The sequence below is a fragment of the Carlito syrichta genome, unplaced genomic scaffold (genome assembly GCF_000164805.1).
Source record: "Carlito syrichta isolate Samal-C Ts95f unplaced genomic scaffold, Tarsius_syrichta-2.0.1 Scaffold126530, whole genome shotgun sequence".
In the NCBI taxonomy this organism is placed as follows: domain Eukaryota; kingdom Metazoa; phylum Chordata; class Mammalia; order Primates; family Tarsiidae; genus Carlito; species Carlito syrichta.
In genome coordinates this window covers 3,893-15,310 of record NW_007070626.1, presented here as the reverse complement: position 1 = coordinate 15,310, position 11,418 = coordinate 3,893, and the positions used below count along the sequence as shown (strand labels likewise).

At 56.6% G+C, this 11,418-nt stretch overlaps 1 protein-coding gene across 1 annotated transcript in view; it reads right to left on the bottom strand.

The window, feature by feature from the left end:
* CCND2 (cyclin D2) overlaps nt 1-11,418 on the bottom strand; it is a gene marked incomplete at its 5' end in the record, with an annotated part of 32,645 nt that overhangs the window by 17,462 nt on the left and 3,765 nt on the right. The gene's annotated exons all lie outside the window — the stretch shown is intronic.

Here is an 11,418-nt window from a genome sequence, read left to right as displayed (position 1 = left end):
CAAAAAAAAAAAAAAAAAAATCACAGCAAACATATTAGGGCGCATCTACAGAAAAACAGTCCCTCTGCCCTGATTTTCCCCTTCTTCCCACACAAGGCAAATGTTACATGGATGCAGCGGGGACCCTCATGCTAAGTGAACTCTCACAGAAACAGAGGACTCGTAAGTGGGCCCTGATCACTGGACACACGTGTGCAAAGATGGGATCGGCAGACACTGGACCCTGCGAGGGGGAGTGGGGTGGGAGGGGAGGGATGGAGCCACATGGTAGCGCACTGGGAACCTGGTCCACTACTGGGAAGAGGACCAGCCAGAACAGCTGCATGCAACTTGCTCATGTAGTAAACCCTTACTTGTACCCCACAACTCCAAGCATTTTTATTTTGAGTCAGAGTCTCTGTCACCCAGGCTGGAGTGCATGGCACGCTCGCAGCCACCGCAGCCTCGACCTGCCGGGCTCAGGCGATCTTTCTGCCTCAGCCTTCCAAGGAGCTGGAACTATAGGCGCACACCATCACACTCTGCTACTTTTTTGATTTATTGTAGAGACGAGGTCTCGCCATGTAGCTCAGGCTGGTCTCAAACCCCTGAGCTCAGGCAATCCTCTTGCCTCCACCTCCCGAAGTGCTGGAATTATAGGTGTGAGCCACCGCGCCCAGCCCTAAAGTTTTATTTTTTATTTTATTTTTAAAAATAAGCTCTGTTATGGCCGGGCTCGGTGGCTCAGCCTGTCATCCCAACACTTTGGGAGGCCGAGGCGAGTGGTTTGCCTGAGCCCGCGGGTTCGGGACCCGCCCAGGCAACTTGGCGAGACCTCGTCTCTACAATAAATCAAAAAATGAGCCGGGCGTGGTAGCACGCGCCTGTAGTCCCAGCTACTTGGAAGGCTGAGGCGGAAGGATCGCCGGAGCCCAGCAGGTCGAGGCTGCGGTGGCTGAGAACGGCCACTGCACTCCGGTCTGGGTGAGACTCTGACTCAAAAAAAATAAAAATAAAAAAATTAAAATTAGCTGGGCATAGCAGCGCACGCCTGTAGTGCTGGCTACTTGGAAGGCTGAGGCAGAAGGATCACAGGAGAGCCCAGCAGGTCAACGCTGGGGTGGCCGTGAGCGTGCCACTGCACTCCAGCGTGGACGACGGAGTGAGAGTCCAACTTAAAATAAATAAATAACTAAGCAAGTAAAAACTAAGCTCCGCTGCAAAAACATTTCCTATGGCAGCACCTGTAACAGCCCACCGCCCCAGCACCAGGTCAGCGGAGTTCTTCAGAGACGCCACGCCTCCGTGGCCCACGCATGGCCCTCCCCGCCATCTCGGCTGCATCCCACCAGCACACAGCAAGCCTGGCTGTCTGTCCGCCTCCTTGGCTCTTTTTCCTTTGCCCACTCACCATTTCTGCCTCCGGAGGTCTGTCGATCCCGGGGCTGTGCCCAAGCCTGCTGCCCGCCAGCCCGCCTTACGCCTCCGCGGTCCCCATGGACGGCGTGACCGTGCCAGCCTCCCTGCCTCCCGCTCTGCTGTAGGTCTTCTTCCACATGGGTCGCGGGAGAGTGTTTCTCTGCCCAATAACCTCGTTAGCTCCCCCCTGGGACATTCACAACCCAAACGAGGCCGCCAGCCCATGGCCCTGGGCCCATAGAGGCCCGGGGTGGGAGCATCTGGCAGGGAAGGGGCAGCCCCGGCCCTCTCTTCCCTCCACCACAGGCCTCGGACAGGGAAGCGCGCCTCACATGTGCCCACTGCGAGCAACACCGACTCCTGCCGGCAGCATATGAATTAACTCCTAGAAGCAGGTGTGCCCTTGCACAAGGGGCCTCCACCCCTCTTTTTGTTTTGCTAAGAAAATGCCCACAGGTGCCTTCCCGGGGACACTGTCCCCTGCCCCACAGAACTGGGGAACACTGCATAGACTTGGCTCCTTGGAGCAGCTCAGAGTGGCGCCAATGGGCTGAGGGCCCACTGCAGCACCGCCCTCCGCTGCCCGCAATGTGCAGGTGGGTGACGGTGTCTGCCTCTGGCTCCCTGAGCTCAACCCAGGCCTCCCCTGAGCTTGTCAGACACTGAGGCAACGTCAGCACTCAAGCTAGTCCAGATCGTGAGACTTTTTTCCTTCCAAGTCCCTGGCCTCCCCTTTGTCTAGGAAGGGTTTGGGTTAGATCTGCTTTCTTTTTTTTTTCGATTGGAAAATTTAGTTTATTGAGACAGTAAATTAGAGAGGAGACCCGCCTTCCCAAGGTCAGGGAGGGGACAAAGCCTTGGAAAACATGGCCTGGCCATAGCTCAAAGAACACATGGCCACACCACAGCTTAGCAAGGCAATGGCAAATGGGGGGGGGGGGGGAAGAGAGAGAGAGAGAGAGAGAGAGAGAGAGAGATTGATTTGCCTTCCCAAGGCAGGGGAGGGGACCAAAGCCAGGAAACATGGTAGCCATAACTAAAGAGCCATGTAGACACACCGGTGTTTAACAAAGCAATAGCCAGATGTTTTCTATACCTGCAGTTGCAACTAATTCATAGGCCCTGAAATTCATTTGTGGGTCCTATGGCCAGCATGTGTTATTGTTGTTTATTTTACTACATAGGGTAGGACAAAAAGTATCAGGAAACTGCCTCATGTGGGAAGAGTTAATATTGTTTGGGGAAACTTTTGTATCCATTTGATACTGTTGTACAAGTAGCCAGAGTTGTTATAAAATGTGTCTCTTCCTTTGTGGCTCAGGTCACAGAGTTTAAAGATCATAGGCAGGCCTGGGCACCATGCTTCATGCCTGTGAGCCCAGGGAGGCTGAGCTGGGAGGACCGCTTGAGCTCAAAAGTTCAAGATCAGCCTGCGCGACATAGCGAGACCTCACCTCTACAAAAAAAGGAAAAAGTTGCCGGGCTCGGTGGCTCAGCCTGTAATCCCGCGCTTGGGAGGCCGAGGTGAGCGGATTGCCTGAGCCCACGGGTTCGAGACCCGCCTGGGCAACGTGGCGAGACCTCATCTCTACAATAAATCAAAAACTAGTCGGGCATGGTAGCATGCGCCTGTAATTCCAGCTACTCGAAAGGCTGAGGCGGAAAGATCGCCAGAGCCCAGCAGGCCGAGCCTGCGGTGGCCGGGAGCGGCCACTGCACTCCAGTCTGGGCGACAGAGTGAGACTCCAACTCAAAAAAAAAAAAAGGGAAAAAGTCATCCTGGCATGGTGGCGCATGCCTGTAGTCCCAGCTACTCGGGAGCCTGAAGTGGAAGAATTGCCTGAGCCCAGGAGGTTGAAGCTGTGGTGAGCCATGATCACGCCACTGCACTCCAGCCTGGGTGACACAGCGAGACCCTGACTCTAAAAAATACTTTTTAAAATCAGTAAATATATATATATTTTTTCAAGATCGTAGGCAGGATAATCTCCCAGGTGCTTTCCAGCTCTACTTTGCTTTTACTTGGGGGTCTGGAATGAAAAAGACCCCCAAGGAAAAGAACAAGGAAAAGGCAGTAGGAAGTAGCATGGTGTCCACCAGCCGGCGTCACCAAGTATCCCTCTCACAGAGCACTCTTCCTCCTGCATGGCACCAGGGCTGCCCCAGGACCATGCTCAGGGACACCCCCCTCTCTACCAGTAGAGCAGAGAGAAAAACACAAAAGAGGAACATCACTTCACTTGGGTACTAGCTTCCACCCTTGTGCTAGCTCTAGTGAGGCAACCCCTACACCCATCCATGCAAAACTCTACCCGACTCACGTGGCCATCGCTGAAAACGTTCAACTTTGGCTACCACACAGAAGGAGAAATGTTCACAACAGCCACTTGGGAGAAGGGAGCAGAAAAATCAAACTGCGGGCATGCGTGCTGCGATAAAAAAAGTTACAACTGTCTATAAGTTTGTAAATACACACACACACACACACACACACACACACACACACACGCATGGGATGAATTAGAAGGATACGCTGAAAACAAAAACTGCCCTGTTGAATGGGGAAACACGGATACGTTTGTCAAGTTTGCTCTTAATATTTGAACAAGTGAAAACCAGGTAAAAATCTCTTAGAAATCTAAATCTCTTGGTCAAAAGTGCCAACAAAAGGCTGGGTGCAGTGGCTCATGCCTGTAATCCCAGCACTTTGGGCGGCCGAGGTGGGAGGATTGCATGAGACCAAGAATTGAGGTCAGCCTGGGCAACATAGTGAGACCTCATTTCTACAAAAAATAAAAAAAGTAAGCTGGGTGTGGTGACATCCACCTGTAGTCCCTGCTACTTGGGAGGCTGAGGCAGAAGGATTGCCTGAATCCAGGAGGTGGAGGCTGCAATGTGCTGTGATCATGCCACCGCACTCCAGCCGGGGTGACAGAGTGAGACTCTGACTCAAAATGCAAAACAAAAGTGCCAACAAGCTCTATCTTAGTGCAGAAGGCATGCCCGGGGCTGAGCATCTGTCCTCTTCACCTTGAGCTGCCCAGCCCATCTGAAAAGGTGAGATGCGTATGACTTCCTGCGATCTCTTCTTTTTCCTCAGCAGAGCAAGAAGCAACGAAGTGATGCGTGATCCCTCTGGATTGAGTCACTGCAGCGTGTTCGAGGAAGCACGGACTCCCGCAAAATGTAAGATACCCTTCCTGCTCCTAAGAAGGCACCAGGCTTCTTAAGACTGGACACCAGCTCCACCGTGACACAACACAGCATGGTGTGCTAAAAATGGCGAGGTGCAGGCCAGGCACAGTGGCTGACGCCTGTAATCCCAGCTCTTTGGGAGGTGGAGGTGAGAGGACTGCCTGAGCCCAGGGGTTCGAGACCAGCCCGGGTCACTTGGCAAGACCGCGTCTCTACAAAAAATAAAATTAGCCAGACATGGTGGCCCGCACCTGGAGTTGCAGCTACACGGAAGGCTGAAGTGGAAGGATCGCCTGAGCCCAGCAGGTGGAGGCTGCGGTGGCAGTGATCATGCCACTGCACTCCAGCCTGGGAGACAGAGCAAGACTAACGGGAAAAGGAAAGGGGAGGAAAGTGAGGTGTGCACGACGGGGTCGACTTCCAAAGAAGCCTCTCCAAGAACGGAGGTCCTCGGTGGAGAGGGCGACTGGAGACACACCCTGGAAGACTCCCCGGGAGATGGGAAGGATTTGGAGAGTAGCGTCAGACAGCTCTGAGCAGGAAGACAGAGTAACCAAGTAGCCTCCCTGCCTGCCCCAGCCCCCGCTAGACACAGGGGTGTCTTCCTCCCCGAAGCTGCATCTGGTGATCTGAACAAAGCAGGAGTTCAGCCACCCACCTTGCCATGGGGCACAGAGGCTGTCCCAGGGTTTATGGCTCTGGATCCCTCCCATAGAGGCAGACCCCTGGGGCAATGCAGCTCACTGTTGGAGTGCTAGCCAGCTCTGGAATCAAACTGGGATGGAATCTCTCTGTTTCTCTCTCTCTCTCTTCTTTGAGTTTTTTTTTTTTTTTCTCTGTCACCCCGACTGGAGTGCAGTGGTGCGATCATGGCCCACCACGGCCTTCACCTCCTGGGGTTCAGGCGACCCTTCAGCCTCAGACTTCTGAGTTGCTGGGACTATAGGTGCATGTCACCATGCCCGGCTAATTTTTTTTATTTTTTGTAGAGACGAGGTCCCGCTATGCTGCCCAGACAGGTCTGGAACTCTGGGCCACAAGCAGCCCTCCTGCCTCAGCCTTCCAAAGTTCTGGGATCACAGGCATGAGCCACTGCGCCTGGCCACTGGGACGGAATCTCTATCTCACCACCTACCAACTATGTGAAGATGAGCAAGTTAAGTCCCCATTTTCTCACCTGTAAATAAGGGGAATAATTATACCTACCTTGCAGTGTTGTTCCGAGGAGTCTACTAAAATAAACCACGTAAAAGCACAGAGCCAGGACGGGCGCGGTGGCTCACGCCTATAACCCCAGCATTTTGGGAGGCCGAGCTGAGAGGCTTGCCTGAGCCCGCGGGTTCGAGACGCGCCTGGGCAACTTGGCGAGACCTCATCTCTACAATAAATCAAAAAGCTAGCTGGGCACGGTGGCACGTGCCTGTAGTTCCAGCTACTTGGAAGGCTGAGGCAGAAGGATCGCTGGAGCCCAGCAGGTCGAGCCTGCGGTGGCTGGGAGCGCGCCACTGCCCTCCAGCCTGGGTGACAGAATGAGACTCCAACTCAAAAAGAAAAAAAAAAAAGCACAGAGCCTGGTTCGAGGTCAGTGATCCTTGTCATCCTCACCCCCCACCACTCTCACTGTTGGGACTTCCCAAGGGGCTGTGGAGGACAGTCCTGACAGCTGGAGATGCTAGCCTGCACCTGGAGGGGTGACGAGAGTGGGGCTGACGTCCCTGGATTGCAGGCAGAGGCCAGGAAGAATGAGAGCTCTGTGCTTCCTGGAGAATCTGTCACTCTCCAGCCGTGTTATGTGTCTCAAAAATGACCTCACTGAGTCCCCAAAGCCCCCTGCCACTTTGTCAGTAGGAGGAGAAAGTGTGACCCACATGGGAATAGAAGGAGTCCTGTGAGCCCTCAGTGGATGAGAGACAGGTTGGCCGTGGTGCTCCCAGCACCCCCACATCCATTCAGACGGGGTTCGCCCACAGCCCAGGCACAAGCCCCACGGACCAGAGGCATCGGGTGTTCTGACACTCCCTCCGGCCTCCTGGTCTGCCGTGGAGCGAGGGACACGCCTTCGGGAAGTCCCTGCTCCCCAGACAAGCGCCCAGTGCAGCTTTGGTGTGGTCTGCACTCCTGTCCAGGTCAGCAGTGGTGACAGCAAGGCACTGGGAAAAAGGGACCCAAGCCTCACCAGTCTCAAACATCTCCTTGGGCAAGTAAACGGATGTCATCTTGAGAGTTAGGTGATCTGTCTGATCACCACAAGAGTCAGGCCTGGGGTTCAGATGGAGACATTTGGACCCTGGATCCAGAGCGCTACCTAACTTACCAGAAGCCGCACAGCTCTGAAGTCACGCACCCCGAAGGAGCAGAGGTTTGTCTTTCCTATCAGAAGTGGAAGGAGAACCAGCCAGAAAGTGCCCGGGCTCAGAAGTCAAAAGTCTGGGGTCCTAGCCCAGGCCCTCGCTCGGCTCCAGCAAGCCGACCCTGCCCACGTACCAACTCCCCGCCCCCAAGCGACCGGAGCGAGGTGGCGGAGAGGGGCTGGGGGAGCAGGGGGTGGCCCACCGGGCTCCCCCATGTAGGCGAGGGCAGTGAGAAGGGCACCTTCGTGTGTGGACTTCTCGGTGTGACTTCCCCGAAGGAAGAGTTCTGAGTCAGATGAGTCGGAAACCACAGAGCACGAGGCCCTCCCTGCCCGGGGTGCTGAGCACTGACCGGCGGGCCTTGGCAGCCAGGCCTTAAAGCGCAGGAGTGGCCGCTAGGCTCCTGCTCCCCAGTTGGAGGCACGAGAGAGACGCTTGCCCTAAGGCAGAAAAACGGGCAATTCTAGGTCCGGCGCCCCCCGCCATGTCCCCTTCCTCCAACCTGCTGTCAGGTGGGAGCTTAGGGGGCTGGAGGCCAGGGTGCTGTTACCCAGCGCAAGGGACCAACGAGGACGTCATGCGGCAGCCCTCACCCGCCACCCCCAGACAGGGCCAGCGCACCCTGTCCCCGTGGGGCGGGGCTTCCGCGGCTGGTCGGGAAGGCGAGGCAGCTGCCAAGGCCTGGGTGGGGGGAGGCGGGGGGGCCACTCATTCACCTCGCAGCCAGCCTGTCCCCGCAGGGGCCCGTCCCTACGGTAGTCCCCACACGGGCCTGTCCCCACAGGGCGCCGACGGAAGCGGCGAGACTCCCAGTTCAACATGCCACTTCCCCTCAGCCACGTGACCTCTCCTTCGCAGAGGCGGCTCAGAGGCTCAGGATGGAACGACGGGTTCACTCCTCCCTCCCCAGCAACCCTCAAGGCGAACCCCCCATTCCAGATCGAGGGTCAGCAGTGTCTCCCATGGTGAAGGGCACACCTGTAGGTCAGGGCGGGAGGACTGGGACGGGATTATGGGATGTCGCCGCCCACAGGCGTGGGCCTCAGGGTGGGAGGCCCCGGAGGGAGCTCCTCATGGGTGCAGCCTCGGAAGGTGGGCTCCCAGGGCTTTGGGGGGTGAGGGGAAGGATACGGCGGGCCTGGGGAGGGAGGGAGGGCCAGAATCTCCCCGTTCCACATCAAGCTCAAAGTCAAAGCCAGGGGCTCTTCCAGGCTAACTGGAATCACCTGTTGAGCATGACATCACGGCTCGAGAACCTCCCGACGCCAGAGTGCGAGCCTGAGTCATCTCCCATGGTCTTTCCCCAGCTGCAGACCTGGGGAGTCCAACCGCAGGACAGCCACCAGGGACTAGGGCTCAGTTTCCACTTGCCCGGGGACAAAGGCTCCGAGAAAGGGAATGTCAGGACCTGCCCGGGGAGAAACACCAGCAGCTCGAGGCCGTCTCTCCCCCCACAAGCCAGTTCAGGCTGGGTGGGGAAGGGAAGGAGGCCGTGTCTCTGCCTTTCTGGCCATCGTTCCCCAGAGCCCCGCGAGGGAAGGCCGCCCCCCGCCGCCAGCCTTCCCGCGGCCCCCTCTTCCCCTTTCACACACACATACGCTCTCCACATGCCGCGGACGCCTGCCAGCTCTTTCACAACCTGCTTTTTCCATCCCCTCGCCACACAGCCCGCCGGGCGGCCACCATCTCTCTCCGGATCCCCTGCGGGCCTCTAAGACCGGCGAGGCGGCAGGTGCTTCACCAGCTCTGGGATCAGAGGGCGGGAGAGAGGCGTGGGTGCGGGGCGCCATCGTTCAGGCTGGAGAGTCTGGGCATCTTCCCCTGCGGGCCTCGGCCACGCCATGCCAGCCCTGGTCCTGGGAGGCGCTCGCCCGGTCACCACACCAGGGCCCAGGATGCGGGATTTCCTCTTCCAGGAAGGTGTTTCCTCCAAGAAAAGCAGCCCTCGGTGTTTCTACAGGCCGGCTGTAGACTTCTCGAAGCTCTACCCAGCAGGGATTGGACGCGACTCAGCCACTCACCCAAACCCGAGTGCGGAGCAGGAAGAGAAATGCCCGGCGAGATGGGCTCATCCTTTCTAGACAAAGGAAGCTTCTGAGGACAGCCTGCGCTCTGACACACCTGTGTTTGAGGTTTACTGCTCAGCGGTTTTCATCTGGCTGGAAGGTGTCCATCCTTTCCTTCCAAAGTTGAAACCAGCTCAAGGTCCCGAAAAGCAGTCTGCGTGACGGCCTCTGTCCTCAGCCCCTGAATCCCAGGCTCCCGATTCTGGCCCCGAAGTTGGCAGCCAGCCCAAAGATCTGGGCTAGAAGGCCACGGGTGGGCTCAGACAAAACCCGGGGACCGGCCTGGACACAGGTAACTCCACCCAGCACCTCTGTCCCAGTCAGAGATCAGAGAAGAGCAAGGGGCGGATAGACCCCAAAAGATCGGTCAGTCAAGAGACAATGTCAAAGCAGAACTCAGGCTACCAGCACTGGACAAAGGGGGAGTTTAGGGTCAAGGGTCAGCAGTCCTAGGGCCCGAGAGAAAGGACGGGCTGGCCCCGCTCCCACAGTGAATCATGACAGGAGAGAAAGGGACAGTTGAGCCTGGGAGACAAAATGACAGGTCAACGGGGGACTGACCTCTCGGGCCCAGGCCAGACAGCAGGAAGAGGGAAGGAAGCCAAAAGGTGGCTATCGTCCATCCAAAAGGGCTCTCGAGGCCACCCCCCGGGGGCAAAAGGAAGAGCCACGGGCTCTCCCACAAGGACGCACGGGCACATGTGCATGCACAGGCCTGATCTGGAGCTCGTAGGGCAAGACGAGAGGACACCAGCACGGGGAAGCCTGGACCGTGTGCCCTGGACATGGATGGGGGAGGCTTGGAGTCCTACACGCAAGCCAGCGCGTGCAGTGCACATAGGCCCGGCGAGAAGCAGGCGGGGACAGCCAGGAAAGGAAAGCCATCGTCTCCACCTTGGCTGGAACGCTCAAAGTCAGAGTCAAAATCGGAGAGTGTGACATTTTCGCAGTTGGCACCCCAGCACGTCTGCTGAACACGCCTCCCGGTTCACAGAGCACTTCCACGGGCATCGTCTATTTCTGACGTCAGGTTTCCTAACCACTCAGGAAAGGCTGAGGGAGGATGTATCGACAGGCTTGTTTTGCAGTCGGAGTTCAGAAAGGTTAAGCAGCCCATCCAAGGTCACCCAGCGATAAGTAGCAAAAAGCCTGACCCTCTGACGGTGCGCACAGGGCCTGAAGTCATGGTGCCCGTTCTATAATCCTTGGGAGGATAGCATGAGTAACAGTAACAAGGTACTGAAACAAATTAACCTCCGAGTCCCACCTATACAATTGAACTGCTCTTGACAAACTGGACGTGAACCACTCCAAAAGGTCTGCCCCAAAGGTCGCTTCTTTTTTTCTTTCTTTTTTTTGAGTCGGAGTCTCACTCCTTCGCCCAGGCTGGAGTGCAGCGGCAAGCATGCTCACGGCCACCCCAGCACCGACCTGCTGGGCTCCGGTGATCCTTCCGCCTCAGCCCTCCGAGTAGCCAGAACTACAGACGCGCACTACCACGCCCAGCTATTTTTTATTTTGTTGTAGAGACGAGGTCTCGCCAAGTTGCCTGAGCTGGTCTCGAACCCGTGGGCTCAGGCGATCCACTCGCCTCGGCCTCCCAAAGCGCTGGGATGGCAGGGTGTCACCAAGCCCGGCCGGTCACTTCTATACCTATCCTATCGAACCGACATCCCCGCGGCGGATGTTTGAGCTTCCAGGGTCTCTGCCACGGCAAATACCGAGAAAAAACCATAGAAACTGGCCGAGGTGCAGTTTCATCGTGTCTTCGGAAAAGTCAGAGCAAGCAGGCCAGTGAGGACCATGTGTCGAGTGTGAAATCAATTGTGTCCACCGCCGCAGCCCAAATCACCGTGTGCCCACACCCCCCCGGAGTGAGGGCGTCAGACCCCTGGCCGCGTCCTCCCTGACAGCCAACCAGGCTCGCTCCCGGCCAGCAGAGGGAACAGCCAGAAGGTCACAAATGCCCTACTGTAAGGAAGCATTCCTTTGGTCTCCCTTGCCACTTATCAGGGCCGGCAGCACATTTATCTTGACATTGTTCCTTTAACCTCCACGTGTCCCTTCCCCCACCCCAAATTTCCTCTCGGGCTTATCTCCAAGCCATCCTTTTCCTCCAAAGATTAAAGATTTAAACACAACCCCTGAGCAGTATACGTAATCTTCAAAGAGCACTTTCGACCTCATAAAGGATATTTTAACAGGCACTCATTTTATTTTCCCTTACCACACCTGTCCTCATAAACCCTTTATGAGTTCCGCAGAGAAAGAGAATACACCACCTCCGATAAAGTTAAAGGAAGAGGAAAAGCCACCCAGGAGTGTAACTCGGGACTCGGAACCACCAGGGACCACCCCCCGCCCGAGCCCCCTAGACTAACACGGAGCTCGCACCCCCCTTGGCCTCT